This window comes from Cervus canadensis, chromosome 3, assembly GCF_019320065.1.
Source record: "Cervus canadensis isolate Bull #8, Minnesota chromosome 3, ASM1932006v1, whole genome shotgun sequence".
In the NCBI taxonomy this organism is placed as follows: domain Eukaryota; kingdom Metazoa; phylum Chordata; class Mammalia; order Artiodactyla; family Cervidae; genus Cervus; species Cervus canadensis.
In genome coordinates this window covers 48,747,079-48,772,203 of record NC_057388.1, presented here as the reverse complement: position 1 = coordinate 48,772,203, position 25,125 = coordinate 48,747,079, and the positions used below count along the sequence as shown (strand labels likewise).

General features: G+C 38.7%; 1 protein-coding gene across 2 annotated transcripts in view; it reads left to right on the top strand.

Moving 5' to 3' along the window:
• Positions 1-298: 298 nt before the first annotated feature.
• Positions 299-25,125, top strand: part of MET (MET proto-oncogene, receptor tyrosine kinase) — a 112,084-nt gene continuing 87,257 nt past the window's right edge. For both annotated transcript variants that reach the window (XM_043463129.1, XM_043463128.1), the window contains exon 1: positions 299-428. The gene's annotated coding sequence lies outside the window, so the exon portion shown is untranslated. The remainder of the gene's footprint in view (positions 429-25,125) is intronic.

The following is a 25,125-nucleotide window of genomic DNA, read 5'->3' as shown; positions in this document are numbered from 1 at the left end:
AGCGGTCCCTGGACCTGTGGACGAGGTGGACGGACCTCGCGCGAGACGGGCGGACACGTGCAGGGGCGGGCGGGCGAGAGCCCGAGTCTGTTCTCCTGGCCGTGCTTCCTCCTGGACGTGTCCGGGCTGCCCCGGGCCGCGCGCGCCGGTGCCCGGCTGAGTCACTGGCCGGGCAGCGCGCGGGTGGGAAGGGGCGGAGGGAGAGCGGGGCGGAGGGAGAGCGCAGCCGGGCCCGGCCGCAGGTGACCCGAGGCTCTCGCCGCCCGCGGCGCCCGGAGCGCTTTGTGACCAGATGCGGAGTCCAGCGGAGGGCGGGAGCCAAATGCGGGACGACAGCTGACTTACTGCGAGGAGGCAGGGAGGCGCGGCGCGCGCGGGTGGTCCCTGCGCGCTTGACTTCTCCTCCGCCGGTTCCTGGGTGCCGCAAGGTAAAAAAAAAAAAAACTCCAGTCCCCTTCTGCTCTTGCACCCCCACCCCTGGCCCCGGCCGTTCTGCTCTTTGTTCCCCTGGAGACCTGACTGGTGTTCCGGAGGGCAAGATCGGGAAGGCGGGTGAGAGTTCAGCGGCTTCAGAAACTGAACGTTGTGGCCCTAGAGGCTAGGTGGAAACTAGAATGGGGCTTTTCGTTTCAGGGGGTTGCTTCTGACAGCCACCTGTGTGACTCAGGAGAGAGGGGCGCTGGGGTAGAAGATGGTGTATGACTGTTACGGCCCGCAAGTTTCAATGCTGTGATCTGACTCAGCCTTTACAAAAGGGATCGAATCACCCTGTCGTTGGGTGATGTGACCAGAAAGGATCGAGCAAACAGTTTTCTAGTTCCCAGCCTTGCTTTACATGGGGCAGATTCCAAGGGGCAGGTGTTTCTGTGAGGGGCTGTTTTAAATTTCTGACAAATACACAGGTCTTGTGATCCATCATTTTCAATTTTACTTTCTCTCTTTGCTGGGGCTCTGTGGAGGACATCTATCATATTTGGTGAAATAGATTATAACCAGAAGTCAGGCAATCTCGCTAGTACTGATACTGATCCAATAATTAAACCAGAAACGAAGGTATTTTCACAGACTATTGCCAATGCAGAATTTACTCCAAAGTATGGTTTCACATTTCATACCCTTCATGTTTAAAAAGAGCCATTTACTAATTTGGCAGTTGGAGAGAGTTCCTGTGGCTCATGCATTAATAGTTGCCCAGTGTGTTTTACCTTATCACAGTTTTATATTCAAAGGAGCCCTGAAGCAGAATGAAATATTGTCAACTCTCTTAGGCAAAATAATCAGGATCCTTTAATTGCCAAGTTAAGACGGTCAATGAATATGAGAGGATTGTAAAAATTGATGTTGGAGAGAATATAAGTATCTGGACCCTCTCCTGAATTTTAAGAACAGTGTTCACATTTTGTAGAGTTGGGTGGAGACTTATTCTGTCATTTCCATCAACCAGACACATGCACATTGCCATGCAAATGGATTCAGAGACATTATTTTCCTTTACAGCTAAACTATTATAGCTGACTAATGAATTTTTTCTGCATGAGGATGCTCTGAAAATGATGTACATCATATTTCTGTGTGCTTCTAGGATATAAATTGTGCTTTTATGTAAACTGTAAGTGGTACTTGGATTATTTACAGGTACATAGCTTTTCTTTCTCGGTTTAAGCTTATTGGGCTTTGTTTTAACATGTAAACTTCCATAATGGAACAGAAAATGAGGGGCTTTGGTTCCAGTTGTAGACTGCAAGTCTGTGATGGATTCAGTGTTAACTCTTTCTGAACTGCTGAATAATACAAGTAAGATTTACGTCACTTATAAGAAATTTTTTAGTGCCAAAACTGTGGCTAATTCCCTGTAAAATTTACTGGTGTTTTATAAATTCTGTTCAGGGTTTCAAACTTTACGGTGCATAAGCCTATAGTTATTAACCTAAATATATTTTGATTTTTAACATGATGTAATTTATAGCATTTAGAGGATTATCTGCTGACTACTGCTTTTGCAAAGATTGCCATGTTCTTAATACATCACAGTAGAGGTTTACATTAAACATACTCTATGTCCCTTCAGAATTAGTGGATGAGGTTTTTCTGAATGATAAAGATGTATTAGATTAAACCACAGCCAGTCAGTACGAAAGTTCATAAGTAGTATTTTCATAACTTTTAAACCTACAGTAGAAGAAAAATGATGCTTTTGTAAGCAGGGGAAAACCCCTTATAAATTCCTGTTAAGACTACAACCTACTATAATCTTGAAATTTTAAATTTGTTTAAAGGAGGATTAGACTAAGAAATGCATTTCAAAAATCAATTTCCTTAACTGTTGGTAAAAAAAAAAAATAGTCCAAAATAGCATTAGTCTAATTTGCCTTTGGCACATCTCTATAATAGCCTCAAGAAACTTTTTCTCAAATGTGGTCCCCTCACAACAAGGTGAATAATCAAAAGGGCTAACATTCTCTCAGGACACACACCTTTCTCTGACTGTACGGATACCCTTGGTGACACATTCATGATGACAGTTCCCTGCAAATTGAGAGCACCTCCCATCTCTCTGCCGCCTTCCTCCTCATCCGTTCCCTTTGGTTTGGTTGGAGCTGCTTTCAAGTCTTCTGTGCTTCCAAATCTAGTGATTTCATGGTTTCTTCTTTACTGTCATTAGGTTCACCAGAATCATCCATGCTTTCCTTTCCCTGTCATCCCCAGTATTTCTCTTGAGCTACTAATGTTTGTTCATGGAAAACTGAATTTCCTAATTGTGCCACCTTAAAGGGAGAAAATATGCAGACTCAAGTGCCAGGGAATTAATCTCCTTTACCTCACTGGTGTGTGTTGAAACTGGTGTCTTTGACACTTAGCCCTCAGGGCAGAGTTTCTCCATGGGCTTTGCTCAGTGCAAAATAGTCACTTCTTTGTAATAAATGATGAATATACTGACTAATGTCAATTCAGGATCATTTTGATTCCCTGTTCTTAACAGAGTTGCTGCCAGGCCCACATTTGCCTTAGCAAAAAATAGCTAAGAACTGTAATTTAAACATCATATGTGTTTGGTACTAGAGGAACATTTTTAAAAAGGAAGAAATGAAATATCTGCCCTTGAAGAATTAGATATTCAGAAAAATCAATCACATGCAAAATGGAGTCAAGTTCCATAATTGTTAGGGGGGATCTCATAAGCAAATGACAACCTTAGGGAAAAAATTCTATTATTTAATAGCAAAGAGATCAACCTACTTGCCATGAAGTAAGGTAATTTTTTTAAAATCACAAGATTGGAACTTAAAATTTTGAAGCTGCTTCTGAGTGTATCATCTTTCTGATACTACAACACCATTACAAAATAGGCACGATTGATACCAATATCTTAACCTCCTCATATTATAGGCAAGGCAACTGTGCCTGAGCCTAGCCCACAAGCTGTCTTCATGGCACCACACAGCCTCTGCCCAGTCGTCAAGGAAGGTTTACTATTTGAACCATTTTCCAATGAGGCGTATGTTGGGATTCTTCAGTTAGTGATAAATGATTATAACATTTCTAGTCTCAGGAGTTTTTCTCATCTTCTTTTTTTCCAGTTATCTTTTTCCTTTCTCGTTCTTTTTGTAGTAAAGCATACCAAGAAAGACCTCCATTCGTATGTGTGGGGCATTCTCCTATTATCAGATTAGAGCTGTGAGTAATTTTGTAATCTACACTTCTATCAGAAACCCCATTCTCAGATATCTCTTCAGCTGTGTTTAACAGTTTAGTATATTCCCCCTGGGATTTGTTTCAATAAAAACATCCAGTAAAATCTGACCACTTTGTTTTTCAAGGGACAAAATGAAGAATGTGTTTTTATAAGCTGTAAAATGTAATTGAGAGAAAAATCACATGTGTGGCATTTGTAACAGGAGGTGTGAGCATAGTGAAATAAAAAGACAACAGTGAACCAGCCAATCACATACCCAGGTATACATATTTCTTTGTGATTGTGTAAATTTGTGCAAGTATGTTTATACAGGTTATTCCTGTGTTCTATATTTCTATAATAAAATCTGTAGCTATAAGGCAATTAGAAATTATATAAAAATTTATGAGCCATATAGATTATATAATGGTCCATAGGATTTGAAAAGTATTTTTTCTAATATAACAAAGGACTATTATGAAATTTGGCCTGAGCAATTATGAGATATGGTCAAAGAATCACAGGTTCTAGTGAAAGCCAGTTTCATGTACTCTTAAGAATGTGTTTGAGGGTTTAGGCATTCAGGATAAATTGTTATGCACCTACCAGGCATAATTCTAGACTCTGGCAGTGCAGCAAAGAATAAAACAGACAAAAGTCTCTGACTTCATGTTGCTCTGTTTTATATTGAAGAAAGGCAAATTAAATAAAATACAGAAATAAAATGTATGTGAGGTGGTGATGAGAGATATAAGGAAGCATAAAGTAGAGAGAGTAGTAAGATAGGAGGGAATGGACTGGTGACTGAAAAATTCAGTAGTGGGTCAGAGAACGCCTTAATTCAACGGTGACCTTTGAGCTAGAACCTAAAGGAAATGAAAGAATGAGGCATGTGGGTATCTGGAGCAGGACCTCTCCTTTGCATTCCATGAGAGTGTCATTCTCATTTTTTTTTCTCTCTGAAATTACGCAAGCACAGCTGTACATGGAATCCCTGGTCATTTATGGGAAGTACTGGGACAGTGCCTGCCATACTTCCTTACAGCCTCAAAGGTGAGGTTGAAGGAGAGACCCACATCCCTTGGTTTGAGGACTATGAAAGAAGAGAACCATGATATTTTCTTGCATTTATTCCCACACCTCATCCTTGATCTGGGATATTGCTCCACAATTTTCCTTCTTATTTTCTACACTGTGAGCCTGGCCTAATGGAATTTGATGAGAGTAACACTCAACAACCTTTTGTCACAGATCTCTTTCATAGTATAAATCTGGAGACAGCAAAGGAGGCAGTTGCTGATGGCTTACAACTTCTGTCTGCTATGTACTTCTTTTCTTGCCTTCTCTGTCCTTCCTTTTCCCTTTCCAGTGTTAAATCAGTGTGTTGAATTTTCTTCTTCTTTTCTTCTTCCCCACTTATGTTTTGTCTATATCCCGTATAAAGATTTATAAACAGGTAACCTAAATGAGTAAAACTAACCCTTTTACTAGAGAACATCTACCTCTGCTTTATTGACTACGCCAAAGCCTTTGACTCTGTGGATCACATCAAACTGTGGAAAATTCTTCAAGACATGGGAAATTCTTCAGACCACCTGACCTGCCTCCTGAGAAATCTGTATGCGGGTTAAGAAGCAACAGTTAGAACTGGACATGGAACAATAGACTGGTTCCAAATCAGGAAAGGAGTATGTCAAGGCTGTATATTGTCACCCTGCTTATTTAACTTATATGCCGAGTACATCATGAGAAACGCTGGGCTGGATGAAGCACAAGCTGGAATCAAGATTGCCAGGAGAAATATCAATAACCTCAGAAATGCAGATGATACCACCTTTATGGCAGAAAGCAAAGAAGAACTAAAGAGCCTCTTGATGAAAGTGAAAGAGGAGAGTGAAAAAGTTGGCTTAAAACTCAACATTCAGAAAACTAAGATCATGGCATCTGTTCCTATTACTTCATGGCAGATAGATGGGGAAATAGTGCAAACAGTGAGAGACGATTTTGGGGGGCTCCAAAATCACAGCAGGTGGTGACTGCAGCCATGAAATTGAAATACACTTGCTCCTTGGAAGAAAAGTTATGACCAACCTAGACAGCATATTAAAAAACAGAGTCATTACTTTGCCAACAGAGGTCTGTCTAGTCAAAGCTATGGTTTTTCCAGTAGTCATGTATGGATGTGAGAGTTGGACTATAAAGAAAACTGAACGCCAAAGAATTGATGCTTTTGAACTGTGGTGTTGGAGAAGATTCTTGAGAGTCCTTTGGATTGAAAGAAGATCCAACCAGTCCATCCTAAAGGAAATCAGCCCTGAATGTTCATTGGAAGGACTGATGCTGAAGCTGAAACTCCAGTATTTTGGCCACCTGATGTGAAGAACTGACTCATTTGAAAAGACCTTGATGCTGGGAAAGATTGAAGGGCAGGAGGAGAAGGGGGCGACAGAGAGTGAGATGGTTGGATGGCATCACCGACTCAATGGACATGAGTTTGAGTAAACTCCAGGAATTGGTGACAGACAGGGAGGCCTGACGTGCTGCGGTCTATGGGGTCTCAGTCGGACACAACTGAGCGACTGAACTGATCTGAAGGGGGGCAGCCACTCTGCATGGCATCATCAGAGTTGCTGTGAGTCTCAGTGAGTGGCATGGAACCATGTGGTGGCTTTCAGAATTTTTAAACCTAGAAATCTCTCAATTTTAAAATGTTGACTCAATATCTTTAAAATTGTGCAAGCTAGAGAGCCAAAGTGTCTGCAGGCCAGATTTAACTACTGGTGGTCTCGCTTGTCATCCTGGCCGCAGCTCTGCCTGCCAAGTGGTCCCATGTCTTAACTTCAGATACTGTTTAATTCAGCAGCATGCGTAGCCAAAGAACCCCAGACCGCTCTGTAAAGTACTTTATCTTTAGAGGTCTCAGGCTTTTTACTTCACTGGAAAATTGGCTTAGCAATTTTAAAAAGAGATATTCTTTAATTCATCATATTTATTGGCACATACTTATTTTCCTAAACTCATCAACCCACATACTTTCTATCAAACTGTGTATATTCTAAAGAGTAGTATAGTTATTTCATTCTTAAACTACAGCAATATTTTTTTGAAATCTAAATTCATTATAAATTTATGTGTATATTTCACATTTTATTTCCATGTTCTCATTCAGAATAAACTCTCTGTTTGGAATACTGGTGCTTTCTTTGTTCTGTTTTTTACGATCTGTCTGAACTTCACCAGTTGTTATTCCTCTACTGCTGAAATTCAAAACGTGCACTGTGCTGCTTTCGAGTGCCTTTTAAAAGCCCTCAGACCAGTGTTGCAATCTATTTTTTCCAAAGGAATAAAAGCTCATAGGTTGTGCACTAACTTGTTTCCTTTAATCCTAAAAACTCAGTGAAATACCCAGGCTAGCGGCCTTCCGGAAGGCCATTGTGTTAGAACGGAAGATTATGTACTGTATTTCTTCCTACTATTTTAAATGCAAATATAATAATATATCATGAGGCTGTGTACATATTAAGATCAGTGGCCTTTTCCTGTTTTGAAATGATCTCTTGTTCCTTAATAGTTGGAAATCTGAATCTAGCACCTAGAATCTTGGGTCCAGATTTAAAGTGGTATGTAAAAAAAAGAATTGACTTGGAGGAATTAAAATGTACTTCAATTGTTCAATAAGATTATGGGATTTTTCTGGTTTTTAATATTTTCTTGAAAATATCAAGAACATTCAGAGCTAGAGATTTGAAATAATGTGTGTTTACAAATCAGAGAGAGGTGGAGTAAATTTGTTTAGTAGAAGGCAGGTTGTCTCCTTTGAGGCCTAATCATGTGGGAAAGTAAAACCTAGCCAAGTTTTAGGTCCGTAAGATAACTCAGACTATCTTTAAAAATAAATTTTCGCTTTTCTCGGGAGTAAAGTATGTTTAAACCAACATTTTGGCTCTTAAAATTTAAATCTACGGGTCTTTTAAAGGAAATTTAATCCCTGTGTTTTTGATTCACTAAATCCTAAATCATTACCCATAAACTATATGTCTCTCTAAGCTCTTTGATGTCTAAGAAATCTTTGAAATAATGTAAGCCCCCTTTTGTTCCAGAAAAATAGGAAGTTGGTTTTTGTTAAGGGTCAGTAAACAGCATCTTCAAAAATCTGAGTTAGGTCTAAAATCCTACAACCATGACAAAATGGATGTTTGAATGAGTACTAATGCATTTTTCTGATGCCATGTGGAAAATGTAAGTGCTTTTAAAGACCTTGCTTACTATTGGTATTCCATTGTAATCCTTACTAACCCCAAGGAAATTATTTTGGAACAACTCCTCTTTTTTTTATTGTAGTATAAAGTCCAAATGTTTATCATTTTATCCTGGCACACAGTAGGTGCTCAGTAAATATTTTGTTAAATATTAAGTGAATGAATTCTGCCCAGAACCTTCCAGCTAATGTCAATCTTTTTATTCAATATCAATATCCATCTGTCATATTCTGAGTCAGTGACCTGATTCAACAAATTTTCAAAATAAACCATTTAACTAAATATATGACACTTATTGAAATTCATTCTGTACCGTGAAGAAACAGCCTTACAAAGAGTGCTGAAAATAGGAAGGAATTTCTAGGCTAATTTGATTAAATATTCAGTTGTTAACATATTCTTTCTAAAAATTGATTTTTTTCCCCTTTTACTGTTCCTGCCATCCTTCCATCCACCTTGACATGCTTACTGATTGAAAGCTTTGCACAGTAAAGGGCAGGTCATTTGTATCTGTAAGCAAGAGCAGCAAGTTCAAATAGGCTTGGAAAACATAGCTATAATCATAAGTTGCCATAATATAAGAGGGGAGAGAAGGGTACTCCACAATAATAGTAGTGTTTAGTTTTGCTACAAATTGCATAGGTGTCACGCCTTTGAACTCTATTGTGTGGGGGGAAAATACCTTCTTACTGTAGTTAGATTTCTTAATGTAGTTAGATTTCCTGTTTATGAGTGTGTATTTTCTGGTAACTAGACTTCCCATATAGACTTGGAATAAACATGTAGCTTTAAGTGCAATTGAAATGCACATGATTAGAGTATTGAAGGCTATGGAGACAGTAATTTCTCTCTAAAAGAAAAAAAGTGGTATTTAGATGAAGGCATAGAACTGAATCATGGTCATTGACATTCTTCTTGATACCATGTTGTGAATTTCTAACAGCTCATCACATTTTGTCCCCAGAAAAGCTTTCCTGGTCAAAAGTGTGTTGTTTCTATATGACATTGGCGTGCCAGAATTTGATTTATTGGGTTGTTTTTTTTTTTTTTAAACATATCTTGGTGGGGACAAAAAGGAAATCTGTGCTATTATGGTCTTGAAATGGAGGCTTTTTTAGGTGAATCTGAAAGTTTGCTGACTACATATATTATCATTAAACTTGTTTTGAAATTTGTTTGAAATTTGTTATTTATAGATAACAGTGTATAAGGAATAACTTATTTGTATAGTTTTGACATTCTTAATTTCTATTTCAATGGTTGACCAAACCATCAGTAATAATTATATATTCATGTGTTTGTACACATTCTCATTTAGGGGATTTTTTAAACTCTAAAGGTCTCACAGTCTGGTAAATGAGTAGTCAAATGCTTCTGTATTTGTTCATTTGGAAAATGTGATTCAATTTAAGACATTTTTGCAATAACTCTCATGCTGCAAGTATAGGAAATAGATAATGAAGGAGAAGACCTGCAGGTTTTGCCAGGGCATTGGGTCAGCAAGGTTAAAGGAAGGGAGGGGTGGGTGGATCGCTTAAGGGTCATGGATTTGGGTGCATTGCAAGTGATGGAGTGTCCCGTTAGGAGTCAGGCTGCCACCTTCTGAATAGGAAAAAAGTTGGTCAAAACTGTGCTTGGGATCAAGGGAAGCTCACAGGAAAATGGTACGCATATGATAAGCAAAGTCGAAACTTCCTCCAACTCTGTCATGTGTGGTTTGATTCTGGGAGAAACGATAGACTATCATCTAGCCATTTCTGAATCAAGCCTCTTAGTCTGTCCTACTCTTAGCTACCAATAGGAATCACAGGAACATGTAGCAGAAGAGAGAACTTTGATTCTGCATGTCAGAGGCATGTCCTCTGCACTCTTTTAGCTACTCACGGACGCTGTAAATGAAATTCTGAGTTCTCAGAACAAATTAGAGAGTACTAAAAGAAAAACCAAACTTACAAATGTTTTACACCATTTTCACTGAAATTTTCTAGTGTATCAGGGTATTGTAATCAGGTATTGCATCCATTACTGTTAGAATAAAAAGTTATGACCCTTAGAACTGTGGTGGTTGGTGGTTTAGTCACTAAGTCGTGTCTAACTCTTGCAGCCCCATGTACTGTAGCCTGCCAGGCTCCTCTGTCCCCAGGATTCTCCAGGCAAGAATACTGGAGTGGGTTGCCGTTTCATTCTCTAGGGGATCTTCCAACCCAGAAATCAAACCAGGTCTCCTGCATTTTGGGAAGATTCTTTACCCACTGAGCTATGAGGGAAGCATATCAAGGTATTGTAATGCACCTATTACTGTTAGAATCAAGAGTTATAGCCCTTAAAACTATATCCATAGTTATTTTTCAATTTGGGATATCATTTGCAGTGGACATATATTAGCTTTTCTTGCAAATATTATTTTGAGACCATTTCTTTGGGTTTCAGTTGCACAGAATTCATGCTGGAGTATGTGTAAGAATTGTACTTCTCATGTTCTAGATTTCGTTGTCTAAGAGTTGAGGAAAGCTTCCCTCAAGGGCTGTCTTCACTTTCTTTCTTTATGCTCCTCTGGGAGTCTTAGGTGAGTAACTGTCATTTGACTCTGGCTTCACATTCAGGCAGAATCCCTCCAACACTGTCCAAAGTGAGCCTGTGACCTGACTATTACCTAGTTAAGATAGACAGCAGACAGAGAGAATCATTTAGAGCCTATGTGAAACTCTGGACCTAAAATATTACCCTAGCTAGTTTTTTAATTGAGTGTAAAAGTGTACAATAAATATTTTAAATTCTGTCACTTTATTTATATATAAAGAAGCAGCCAAAGCAAAAGTTGTTGACAGAAGGAAATGTTCTCCTAACAGATATGAAAGTGCATTTTGGACTTTTTAAAGTTCACTCTTAGTTCAGTTGGTAAAGAATCCGCTTGCAATGCAGGAGACCCTAGTTGGATTCCTGGGTTGGGGAGATGTGCTGGAGAAGGTATGGGCTACCCACTCCATTATTCTTGGGCTTCCCTTGTGACTCAGCTGGTAAAAAATCCTCCTGGAATGTGGGAGACATGGGTTTGATCCCTGGGCTGGGGACATCCCCTGGAGAAGGGAAAGGCTACCCACTCCAGTATTCTGGCCTGGAGAATTTCATGGACTGCAGTTCATGGGGTCGCAAAGAGTTGGACACAACTGAGATACTTTCACTTTCACTTTCTGTCATATCAGAATTAAGATACTTCTAAATTTATTTCAGTCTCACACATTTGGATTGTTCATTGAAATCTGTAAGTTAAGGTTCAATGATTTTAAACATTCTTCTGGTTTTCAAATAGCTTACCAAAAAAAAAAAATTGTTCTTTAAATCACTAGAAAAGTGCAGATATAATCCTGGACAGTTTCACTAATGACAATGAAAGGAGACAGTCCTAGAATCTATGTCATAACTTGATTAATTGCTTTTCTAATGTTAGTAAGGATTCTGAATGAATAACGAGATTGGTGTTTAGTATCAAGGCTCCCTCACAATTCCTGAATGGGTTTTAATTTTCAGAGTTAAATAATCATTATATCTAATTCATTTCTTTAACATCTTTAGACTGTTGGTTTTATTTAAAAGAGAACAGAGTATCTATTTCAATATGTTTTTCTTTTCCCTGATGTTATTCCTTATAGATTTCAATAATAATGGTTTTGAAATAAAAACAGTCCAATTCTGACATTTCCTCTTAATAAAGGTTCATAGATCTGATGAATTATATAAACACTACAAGGAATTCACTACAGAGATGATGATTATGGGACCGTTTAATTCTCAAATCCTCCTTGCTGCCTGTTTAGATACTCAGTAAAAATGAGCATTGTGCATTAAGATAAATATTACCTTGAGAACATTTATTCTTGTTTTGGTCATTGCTTATTTTGACCAGTCGATAGCACCTGCTTCTCTTTCCAGCATATCTGTTTACTTGTCTGTAGTCTCACTTTTACCTCTTGCCACCACAGTGATTGGGCTTCCCTGGTGGCTGGTCTAGTAAAGAATCCGAATGCAATGCGGGAGATCTGGGTTTGATCCCTGGCTTGGGAAGATCCCCTGGATAAGGGAACGGTTACCTACGTCAGTATTCTAGCCTGGAGAATTCCATGAACTGTATAGTCCATGGGGTCGCAAAGAATTGGACACAATTGAGTGACTTTCACTAGTGGTTACAAGCTTCCATTATTCCCTCAAGTTCTTTAATCTCTTTGGCTCCCCTTCTCAATGTAGTATCTTCACTTATAATTTAAAGAGTAAACAGAATCCTAAATGGTTTCCGTGTCACTCATTATTACCTCCTTGCTTCTGTGTGAGATGATGAAATGGTCTTTTCAACTTATGGTCTTGATCTCGTTCTTCCCCACATCTTTGAGCTCATTGCTCCATCTGTCCCACCTTCCCTACCAACCCCTCTCATCTTTAAAGTCTCTATCATCGTTTGTCACTCATCCCTTACTCAACTTGCTTCTAGGAAGAAAGAAAACACATATGTCACACACCTGATAAGATCCTTAATATACAGTTACCTTAAGTATTCATTCCTATTTCTGCCTTATCCTTTAAAGAATTTTTGAAAATCTCTTAACTCATTTTTTTTCTACTGCCATTCATTTTTTAACTCATTCAACTCAAGCAGTCTGTTCCCTGCACTCAAGAAAGTATCGTCTAAACACTGGAAACCTCATTGCCAAATCTGACAGATAGTTCTTTTATACCACTTGACCCTTCTACGAGATCTGATACTATACATCTTGCTTTTCCTTTCTTGAAATTTCTCTTCAAGCTTCTGAAATGCCACTCTAACCTTTTTTTTTTTTTTGGCCTTTAGATATAAAGTTTATATTCTGGTCCTCTTCAGGGTTTCGTCTGAATCCCTCCTTTCTCTTACTGAACGTGTCCATAGGTGATATCAGTTCCATGACTTCAAATACATTCATGGATCATTTCTGACTCCCTCTTTTCTCCTGACCACTATGCCCATATTGTTAACCACCTTAAAGACACTGCCACTTGAATAACAAACAGATACCTCAGTTATTAACTGAAGTATTATTTTTGCCCCAAAACTCTTCTCTACCTATTTTCCTTACCTTTGATTATTACATACAAGATAGACATTGTATAGTCATCTTTGACTTCTCAGTCTCCTTTCTGGTCAAAATCCATGTTGAATCACTGTCACATAAATTTCTAATTTAGTCGTTTCTTTCTATCCTATCCATACTGCCAGGGGTTTTGTTTAGGATCATTCTTTCATTTATTAATTTATCCCATGATCTATTCTTCAACAGATGCTTATAAAGTGCCGTGAATGACACTGTCTGCTGTGCTGAGTTGCCTCAGTTATGTCCAGCTCTTTGCCACACTGTGGACTGTAGCCCACCAGGCTGCTCTGTCCATGGGGGTTCTCCTGGCAGGAATACTGGAGTGGGTTGCTATGCCCTCCTCCAGGGGATCTTCCCAACCCAGGGATCGAACCTGTGTCTCTAAAGTCTCATGCATTGGCAGGCAGGCTCTTTACCACTGGTGCTACTTGGGAAGCCCAGTGGCACTATGCCAAGGGCTAAAGATGGAGCTTGTAGCCTGGCGGGAGTTATGAATAAGTAAATTACAATACAACATTATAAAGTCTAGATAAGGAAAAGGTAGGTTTGATGTATTAGCACTTGGGAGAGTTCCTAATCCCATCCTAGAGGGCAAGAGAGGCATTGGTGAAGGCTTCCTAAAAGTGTTTCCTAAGATGAGACTTGAAGAGACAGTAAGAGTTAACCAGTTGAAGGTGAGGGCAGAGGTGTTCCATAAAGAGAGATCTACATGCTGAAACCCAGAATAGGAGAACACATGGCTTGCTTCAACAATTCATACAAAGACAGGATGGCTGGAGCCTGGATTTCTAGGGAGGTGATGGCAAGTGTCAAGGTGGGAGAATTAGGCAGAAGCCACATCATGCATTTCTTTTAAGCTGTGCTAAGGAGTTGATCTATTTTTAAACATAAAAAATGATATAATCAGGCCATCTTTTTAGAAAGATATCTGTTTCATTGGGGAATGGATGATCAGGGATAAGAAGGGAGAAGGAAGATGAAGTAGTAAATACAAGCAAGAAGTGATACTGCCCTGGGAATAGATACAGGTGGATAGATACAGGTATTTAAAATGCCTGAAGGGAGGAATTAGGCATGACGGGAATGTGGGAATGGAGATAGGATATGGAACAGCAGAACAAGTATCATGGGAGTAGATGGAGGTGCCAGAGGGTCTATCAAACTGCTCCTTTGTAGTCACCCCTTTTCACCAACCTGTTGGCGCTGATGTGCCCCAGCACACAGTTCTCTCCATTCCCTACACACCTTCCCTTGGTGGTCTCACTCATGTCACAGTTTTTCATACCATTAATATGCAGACAGGTTTCTAATTTCAGTCTCTAGTCCAGATCTTTCTCCTTAACTCCAGGGCTCAAATATCCAACTGCAAACTCAGTATCTCATTTTGGGTGCCTAAGAAGTTTCTCAAGCATGAACAAAACTAAACTTCCCATCTTCACACAGCCGTGCCAGACTCGGCCCACCGTCCTGCTCAGTGTCGTGACGGGCAGAGTCATTCCCCCTTTACCAAAGCCAAAATCTCTTAGCTGGTTCTTGACTCCTTGTTTCCTCACACACCTCATCTCCAAATCCATCTGCAGATCCTTTTAGCTCTGCATTCAAAATATCACCAGAATTCAGTCACCTCTCCTCATTCCTTTCTCTTTGCCATCACTCACCTGGACATTACAGCAGCTTCCCAATCCACATTTTAGCGCTATCCCACCCCCTGCCACCGGAAATCTCTCACACCTAGTCAAAGTGATTCTATTAAAATATAATCACTTCCTTGTTCACCACTCTGTGATGGCTTCACATTTCACTCCAATACAAGCTCAAGACTACAAGGTCCTGCTTGCTCTGATTCTTTGTCTTTTCTGATACAATCTCCTAGTCACTGAGGTACAGGCTTACTGGCCCATGTGCTGTGCATTCTTCCTCCTTTGACGCTGTTTTGGGTTTTGTTTGTTTTTTTTTTTTGCCAGTAACATTCATCAACTTCTTTTATTCACATTCTGAAACTGCTTTATTTGTTGAGAACACTTAACAAACAATATGAATACTTTTCTCATGGAGCCCTGCATTTTTTCTCAATACTTATTCATCAGCTTCTAATATACTACATGACTGATTTAACTGCTTTATGTATTTGTTGTCTGGAACCACCTGCCACAAAGTACATTCCACGACAGCAGACATGTTTGTTTTGTCTACTGATATACCCCCACACATCTTGCATATATTAGGCTCTCAATAAATATTTGTCAAATTTAGTCTTAAATAGCTATTGAACAGGACTTCCGTGGTGGCTCAGTGGTAAGGAATCCGCCAGCCAATGCAGGAGACGCGGGTTCGATCCCTGATCCAGAAAGATCCCACATGCCTCAGAGCAACTAAGCTTGTGAGCCACACCTATTGAGACTGTACTCTAGAGCCCAAGAAATGCAACTACTGAGCCCGTGTGCCCTAGAGCCCATGCTCCGCAACAAGAGAAGCCACCGCGACTAGGAGCCCATGCATCACAACTAGAGAAAAATTCCACATAGCAATGAGGACACAGCCAATAAATAAGTACTTTCTAAAAAGTAGCTGTCAAACATACAAAGCTTATGCTTGAGAGATGGACTTCTGGACTCTCTGGACATAAAGAGAGAAGGATACAGATCTAGGAGTCTTTGCTTTATTGGAAGTCTTCATCCTCTATTGCCTGGGAAGATGCAGTGACCTTCTGTTAGGTCTTCTGGCCTCTAGCTCCTCTCCCCTCCAATCCATTCACCACACTGTCACCAAAGTTGTCTAATAACAGTTATAAGTAGGCTGGTTTCCATGTCCTGATTAAAATTTCTGAGGGACTCCACTACTAAAAGAGAGCAGACTCCTCAGCAGGATGTGTAAGACGTTCTGTGATGTGCCCCACCTAACCTTCCAACTTCAACCACACCTAGCCCAGCCCACACAGCTTCTGTGCCAGGTACAGCATCTTAAACAGCCCTGCACATTCTCCCCACGGCGCCTGCATAGGTGTTGTCTCTGTGCAGAGTATCTGTCTCCTGCCTTGACTGTCCCTTCGCAGCTCCAGCTTATCCGGTATAGTGATACCTTCACTCTGAAATACTCTGTGGCCCCACCTTTACCGTGGTTAGCTCTCCTTCCCTATATTCCTCCAGAGATGCGCACCTATCTGGAATGCACAGCCCAGAGGGCAGTGTGTGGGACAGGAGGCTGGCACTGCCAAGTGGGCAGCACCTGTATGGTTAGCAAGTTTTTTGATATCTTGACCTCTTTTCTCTGTTTCTCTCCCTCAAACACACATATGCTGCTCTGAATTATTTTTCCTTGATCAGTTATATAAATGCAATCCTGAGCACACTTGTTTATAAGTTGTCCTAACCTTTTGGTTTATTGATTTTTCAAAGATGCAGAGTGTTTACTGAGGTTCAGATATTGGATTCTGTTCTTACTTTTCTGTTCTGTTCTATTTTTACGAGGATTGCTTTGTTTGGCATTCTTTATTTAAAAGTATTTAAGATTTCTGTGGAAGGTTTTATTTGGATCTTTTATTCTCTGATTATTGATCTCAGTGTAGTGATATTTACACGCTGTTTTCTCCCAACACAGAATTGTGTTATTTTTACCAAGGAACCCACATTTATACAAAATGTGGCCAGTTTTGTTATTTCTTCCGTTCACATTATTTTCATGTTTTCTAAAAGCTTTTCTATACTTTGCCTGAAAAGAAAATGTTATATATTGACAAAATTCACCTTGAAAAGTGTCCCTGGTTCACTTCACTGCCAGGGAGTCTACTTGGTAACTTTGATTTCCAGAAAAGTTCTCATGTGTGAGCAAAATGAAATTCAGACTTACCCTAAGAACTAAGTGCAAACAGTGGTAAAGTGGAGCACCCCCCTCGCTTGACCACTCCATATTTCAGGGTCACAGCCTGGCCTTTGGCATTTTTATATGTCTCTTCTGTTTTACCCTGGATGCTGCGCTCTCTCTATGTGACAGTGGCCATGACATAAATAGGCCCGCTCACACCAGCTTCCTCTCCAGGCATTTGATTTCTGCTCTAGGTAACACCGGAAGAGATTAATCAGTTATATAAACTCACTCCTGAGCACACTTCTCCCCGTTTGGAATTCACTGTGTCTTATACTGAGAGCATTTTCAACCACTGAGGGAGGGAGATGTCTGATTCATTAATGAGTAATGTGCCGGCTTCCTCTCCGTGTCTCCCTTCAGTGGTTCACATGCAGACCGGTCGTTCAGTCAGGTTCATCCTAATCAAATCCTGTAATTGAGTGCAACCGGAGAAGATTGCTAAGCTATTTTTTTTTTAATTTAATTCGTGTACTTAGATGTTTCTCAAATGTGACCTGTGGGTTTGAGTTATTCAGGATTTCTGGATTAATTGAACAAAATCTGATAGCCCTTCTGCACAATCTGAACTATAAAATTGCGTCTTTCCATTAGGCCGAAAAATATTTTTAAATAGTTTTATGGGATTTCAAGAATCTTAGCACTTTAATATTGAAAGTTTAATCTTCACATTTTCAAGGGCAGTGAAACATTCTTACCTGACCTACAGCTTATTAATGGGACAAAGGCTGTCCATCAATCAAGATGCTGACAGTTCAATGTATTTTCTGAACAGGACTTTTTAACAATACGCACAATGATAAAACAAATGTCCATTTATTCTTAATTCCCAGAAGTTGAATACTTTCAGCCAGTCTTAAAGATATTTACTAACAGAGTAAGGCTGTGTGAAGGATAATCTTGAGAATATAATGGAATTCAGTTCTTTTTATCTTTATTAGTATCATATCAGAGTTGAACAATAATCTCAATCATATGTTATAGCTGGAAAATGCAAGTTGGCTTTTTCTTGTGAAATGATTCAGCCATTTTCAACTTTTAAAATGTTTATTGCAAGAAGGGATACAGTATTAGATAAAAATCTGAGTAAGAGCACTGTTTGGGTCTCTTTCAAAGAAACATTTGTGTAATAATCAAGAGTAATTGTTTAGAGCAGCCACCAAAATAATATTTATAACACATTAAAATCATTTTGTGCCATGTTTATTTTCTCCTACAGAAACCTATATATGAATTTCAATAAGCTTTTTATTATAAATAAAGTATGCTAATAAATATAGGAATTCTTTTTCTGTTTCAGAAATCTCATGTCAGTGACAGGTTGCCATGTAGACTGTAATAAGCACACAAATCTTTTCCTTGATTTTTAGGGGAAAAAAAACCTTTACTTTTACATGGTTATATCTTCACAGGATATTTACAACCACCTGTTATGAACAGGTTACCTTGATAATCACTTCAAAAACAGCATATTTTAGACACACAGCATCAAAACAGCAACAACAACCCCCAAAAAAAGTATGCACTTTTGCAACATATGTGTGCTATAAAAACCTAAAAAGTACTGTTCTACTCCAACAGATAGATAGGTTTGGCCAAAATAGTTTCAATCTAAGTTCTGTTAATAAAAACAGTAATTGGTCCCTTATTTTTCTCTGTTTGCTTACAACTCATACTGTCATGTCGTATACATTCATGGGACATAATTGTACTAAAATTTTATTCATTGATTAACATGAAATTCAATTTAATTAAACATTCTGTATGTTTAGCTAAGCCTCAGTGGTGATATGGATTTACTTTTCTTTAAAGAGGTAAAGTAATAGTTCCTTCCTAGAGAAGGAAATGGCAACCCACTCCAGTATTCTTGCCTGGGGAATTCCATGGACAGAAGAACCTGGTGGGTTACAGTCCATGGGGTCGCAAAGAGTCGGACACAACTGAGCGACTAACACACATACACACACACACCAGTTCCTTGTTTGTTATTCTATGTTAGTGTGGAAGGCCCTTACAGTGGCCTTTGTCTTAGAGTACAATTTAAGAAGGACTTCAGGAACTTGAAGTAGCTTTAGAGGAAAACCACAAGATGGCCAAAGGGTGGAAAAATAAGAAATAACACTATTTAAACTGTGGATGAGAGGGCTAAGGTGATGAAACAGTCGGCAGGTATTTGGAGTGGGCTCACCCAGTGGACTATGCCAAGTTCCTCATTTTTGATGAGGGTAGGCAGAAACTGGCTAAGACACAACTTAGGAAGATGAGCATAAAAGCAGCATTTATTGAATGCCAAATTCCAGTGTCTCATAATTTATCTTTAACCCTCCTGTCCAACCCATGGATGTGTACCCTTATTATTCCCATGTTTTAGATGAAGAAACTGACACTCGGGATCAGAAGGTATGTAAATGGTAAAGCCCAGATTCGCATCACATTGAAGTGTGATGACCCCGAAGCCTATACTCTCTCCACTACACACACCCTCTTCTCCAGAAGGCTTATGAGTTATTGGGAACAATGCTGTCAAGCAAAATAGTCTGTAAATATTAGACATAAAATTAAATCATGTGTATTTTGACTCATTTAAATGTGGTCATATAAAAGAGTAGTCTTGTGGGGAAAAATCATGAAGACTCCTTAGGTCTTTTTGACTTACTGTTAGAAATCATCGTCAAGGTAGTGTCTGGCTACACTGGAAAGGATTTTTGACATATATTATTTTATCTTTCTGAAGTCAGCTTAGGTTTTTTGATGATAATAACACTTAAGTGTTAAAACTTTAGACCTAAGAATTAAATGTTCCATAAGGCATGTTTTAAAATTTGCTATTTCAACAATCCAGTAGATTTGCCACTTTTCAATTTAGGTTTCACATTTAGATTTTTAGCATTTATCTTACTGTCTTCAAACCCACAGACTACACACTTTTTGAGGGTAGAAACTCTCTATTTATACAGGGGCATGGTATACAATGGGAGCTCACAAATATTCGATTAATATTTGATAAGCTATGACTTCATAAGTAATGAGTGTTTATAAATACAATATTTTAAATGTCATCAGGAATCTCCTATTGGGATCTTCTTTCCTTGACTTTGTTTTTATGGGCACCCTTTTTTAAATTAATGGAAATAATATATAAATGTAGAAAAGGCTAAGAATTTTCCTTAGTATTTCACTCTGGTAAGTCATCCTGGAGAATTTAGCCATAACTGTTTTTATGACTGCAATTTCCTTAATATGGGACCTCAGCCATTTTCCATCATCATAAATCCCTTTTATACACTTAAAAGCAGGATTGAAGTGTTTTCTAGTTTTTATATCCTGACTCTTCACTTAGATACATTATTTCTATCTTTGATAGAAATATTTCTATCAAATAGATTATTTCTGTTTTTATGTTAAAATATTGAGGAAGAATTTGAAACTATAGAGCAGGATAAAAGCTATGATAGCACCTCAGAAATTTTAACTAGAAGATACTTTCCAAATGCAGAATGAAATACTTAATTATTCAAGTAAATAAAGAAACCATCTTTTCCAGTTACTTGAATATTTTATATGGCTTCTTTTGTGCACTTGAGTTTGAATTCACAAGTTTGTAGAATCTTCGAGTAGACATTATTTGGTCAAGACTTCTTCGGGCACAAGAAATAAAAAAATCCCAATGAAACTGCTGATAAAAAAAAGAGAGAAAGGAGGAAAGGAAAAATTTACTGGTTCTTATTAGCTGAAGAAGACCCAGTAGAAATGGATACTTCAGCAACAGCACTAGTGACTTGCCTTTCTCCATGTCTAGGATGTTCTATTCCTTGGGTCATTTTCACGCCGAGGCAGGCTTTTTCCACACAGTGACAAAATGGTCATCAAACACTACAAATTTTGGGCTGGTGATCTTTAAGAGAGAGAGAGATCTCCTCCCAGTATCTATATTAAGCCCCAAAGACTCTGGTTGCCTTGCTTTAGTCACATGCTCACCCCTGACCAGGCTCTGGGTCAAAGGAATAGAATTCACTAACAGACCAGCCTGGTTTGCAAGCTCACCTTCAGGTGAGGAGGTGATTGACAGCCCCATCAGATAGGGGAGAGTTTTCAAAACAGTTGCCAGTAGTAGAGCGAGTCGGGGCTGTGCAAGTAAATACAGAAAATTTTTTCAAAATATTGTGCCTTTAGAACAGAAATGTTTTCCAGGAAATACATATAATTTGAAACAGTCCAAATAAGCATCATATTTTTTTAAATAGAAATATACTTATAAAAACTAGATTGCATGTTTTTCATATTTTAGATAATATTTTATCCTCTTTGAATCTCAATTTTTTCATAAAAACATGGGATTTTTCCATTTTCCTTAAAAAAACATGAGCAATGCTTACCTTCTAAGAAAACATTCAGATTAGAAGAATTTATATAAGGGACCGAATCTTGTAAACTATAAAGCACTGACTATATAGTTATAAAATATTATGATTTCTAAGAGAATTTCTAAAGAAAGCAAATTTACCCATTTCAAAGTTTTAAAAGTATCTCCCTTACAAAACCTATTCCATAACACCTGTCATATTTTTTCACGAGGCATCAGTACTTGCTTACAACATAGGGGCTTCCTGTGGCACAGACAGTAAAGAATTTGCCTGCAGTGCAGGAGACCTGGAGGCTATCCCTGGGTTGGGACTATCCCCTGGAAAACGGAACGACTACCCACTCCTGTATTCTGGCCTAGAGAATTCCATGGAAAGAGGAGCCTAGTGGGCTACAGTCCATGGGGTTGCAAAGAGTCGGACATGACTGAGTGACTTTCACAACACAGGCATATGCTTTGAGACAAGTTTTTGTTGATGAGGACAGTGATGGTGACAGTAGTAATGGTGATAGGCACAGATAGTTAATGAATTCTTAGAGAATTAAGTATATTTCTAGATTTCTAGGGCATGAAAAGCCCAATGTAAGCACGTTACAATAAATGAGAAAACTGCTGCTGCTGCTGCTAAGTTGCTTCAGTCGTGTTCGACTCTGTGCAACCCCATAGGCGGTAGCCCACTCAGCTCCTCCATCCATGGGAGTTTCCAGGCAAGAGTACTGGAGTGGGTTGCCATTTCCTTCTCCAGATGAGAAAACTAGAGGTAGATAGATGGCATACAGAGTTGAGTAGGTGGTATTACCTTTCGGTTAAGCTAGTATTTGTAGCTAATAGAGCAGTCCTCTTTAAAGGAAATACCCCTAAATACCAAAACTTTAATGACAAAGGTGCCATTGAGATAATCACTCCCAGGAAATATGTTGCCAGTGAGATTATCTTAACTATCAACTGAAAAGAAATAAAGAAATGTTTTATGAATGATTCAGTTTCACCTGCTATGTGCATGACATTTTAAGAGAATGAATTAGTCAGTCTGTTTGAATCATCTTTACGTGTTCCTTTTAGTAAGAAACTCAAAGTTGGTTAAATGGCCAGCACTATTTCAGAAAGAAAGAAAAAGCAAACAGTAAAAAGACATTTTATATTGAAAGCCTGATCCAAGCATATCACAGGAATAAATATATCAAGGCAAAAATATATGAAAGATGAAAGTATTTTTGGAGTCACTCCCAACATAAATATTAAAATTGCTCACACAGCCTGATCTGGCAGATGATAGAGAAGGAAAAGAAATGCCAATTCAATGGCATTGGAGTAAAACATAGTTGTAGAAAAGCAGTCTCAGAGTTGAATATTATTAGAGTTGGAATATACTTCAAAAGTTCATCAGTTCAACCCAGGGTTATGCTTGTAGGTATTTAATAACCATTCCTCCGTGGGGGGAAAGCTCTGATTTGTAGTGTTTGCCAACTTCTATGGTGTAAATACTCCCACCACGGCCGATATGAAACTACCAAGATGAAGTCACTGAACATGAGTTGGGAAGAGATGCACACGATAAGCTCCCATTAGCTGTTTCCAGAGGACTCCGTCACACAACTTGTTCAGCACTATAATTTTGCAAATAAGAAAGCAGCTAAAGCCAAAGGAACTGGGTGAGTGCTTTGGGGTCGTACACCTAACTATGTAGCTGTACTGCCACAACCAAAACTCAGGGTAATGCCCCCCAACCGCGTGCTGAGCTTCACTATTGTGAGTGCGCTGTGAGGAAAGGACCACGACTGATTGACTGGTAGACCTGCCTGACTCCCTTAACCTGGCTAATTTTCCCTTGAGGGCCTCCCATAGACATTTCCATGTTGAGTTTAAACTGTCGTCTGTTTTGTCATACATTGACATGAATCAGCAATAGATTTACACGTATTCCCCATCCCGATCCCCCCTCCCCCCTCCCTCTCCACCCGATTCCTTATGTCAATGTATGACAAAACCCACTGAAAAAAATAAATAAATAAATTTTAAAAATTTAAAAATAAATAAATAAATAAATAAACTGTCGTCTGTTGGCTTCCTTGACTAATTTGAGATCTCACAATTTGAAAGTGTTTTACTTATTTTTGTATCTTCAGCACTCTGCACAGCATCTGGAATACACTACATGGTCGAAAAGTATTAGTTGAGCACGTGAACAAACAATAATAGAGATATGTATTGGCTTACTGTGTGCCAAGCACTGCTCGTAGGGGTTTATAAGCATTTATTCACTGAATCCCCCTCTCAGAGTGACCATCACAAGAGACAGGTGCTGTAATCACTCCCATATTTCAGATGAGAAAATAGATGCTCAGAAAGATTTACCCAAGGTCACATAGACAGTGAATGGACTCAAATCCTGCAGTCTGTCTCCAGAGCCTGTGCACTCAATCACTCAGATATAAGTTAACTGGCAGCAATATCAGAGTGTATGACTCAGCAACATATATTTCCAGAAGTATTCCTCCACTACTTGTGAAGGACACAAACATTTCCTGGAGAAGATCTAATCTGACCAATACACACCGTCATTAATGGGGACCTTAATTGGAATGATCAGTAAAACAGGATGTTTGTTTTCTTTTTATCTGAGGAGTAAACAGAAACCCATGTTTTAATTTAAAATTCTGTTGACATGGGCCCTAGTCCTGTATTTTTGCTTTAATAAATTTTTTAAAAATTAACCTTTCTATGATTTCTCAACCTGAAAAACTGCATCACTATTTGCTATCAAGAGAATGTAAAGAAAGTATAAGAAAAAAAAAAAAAAAGAAAGTATAAGAGACTGAGTTACTAACTCCAGGGGTATTCTGCTTGGTTTTTTCGTTAAATAGATTTTTTTTTTCCTCCTTCCCTACTGGTTTTCTTATGATTTGCCATCTCACTAAGCAAGATAACAAAGAAACCCGTTAATGTGTTTGTATATTTTCTTGGATTCTAGTTGATTGAGATTTAGTATCGTGAAAGACATGCCAACCTTAAGATATGAACCTGTTTTTTAAACATAATATAATACCTCAGATTTTTTTTAAATGATCGTTTTGAAGGCTCCCTCAAAAAGCCTAGAAGAAAAAAGTCATTCTCACTCCTCACTATTAATGGGCATCAATTAAGATGCAATTTGGTTGTAGTGCTTTTTTTGTTCCTTTGGCAGTGATAGTTCATTTATATTCTTCCCTTATTAGTTTTCTAGAGAAAATACAGTGATAAATTGTGTATTAGACTAATATTTTCAATTTCAGGAGATACAGTGATACCATTTTGAGAATTGCATTTAATTTTTCTACGTAATATATTCTAGAAGGTTTAGGCACATATTTGTAGTTTGTATTGTCCTCTAATAGGACAACTTGTCTTGAATCCTTTTCTTAACAATCCCTGCTACTCCCACCACCAGTGCCAAAAATTTTCTAGTATATTTCAAATTAATGAGAATTATATACAAAAACAGCACATTTATGTATGTTTATAAATATATGTACACTTGTAAGAATCACATAGTTTTATATATATATATATGTATACACACACACACATATGCTATGTAACTGAGCAAATTGCTTTCAAAGATGAGATCTCTTTTTGATACTTAGAGCAGTCATGTGAGGCCATTGGACCCTGGGACTCAGAGGTGAGTGAATGAATTGCCTAAAGTCGCACAACTAGAGAGGGAAAGGGCCAGAACCAGAGCTCTGTCTCGCTTCTGCTCCGGTGCACTCTCCCTCTTAGCTCAGGAAGCTGCTTCAGTGTTAGTGAAGCATTCAACAGACTCTACAGATTCCTGTCAGCCAGATGTGGGACCAAATCTGGTTCTGTGTGACT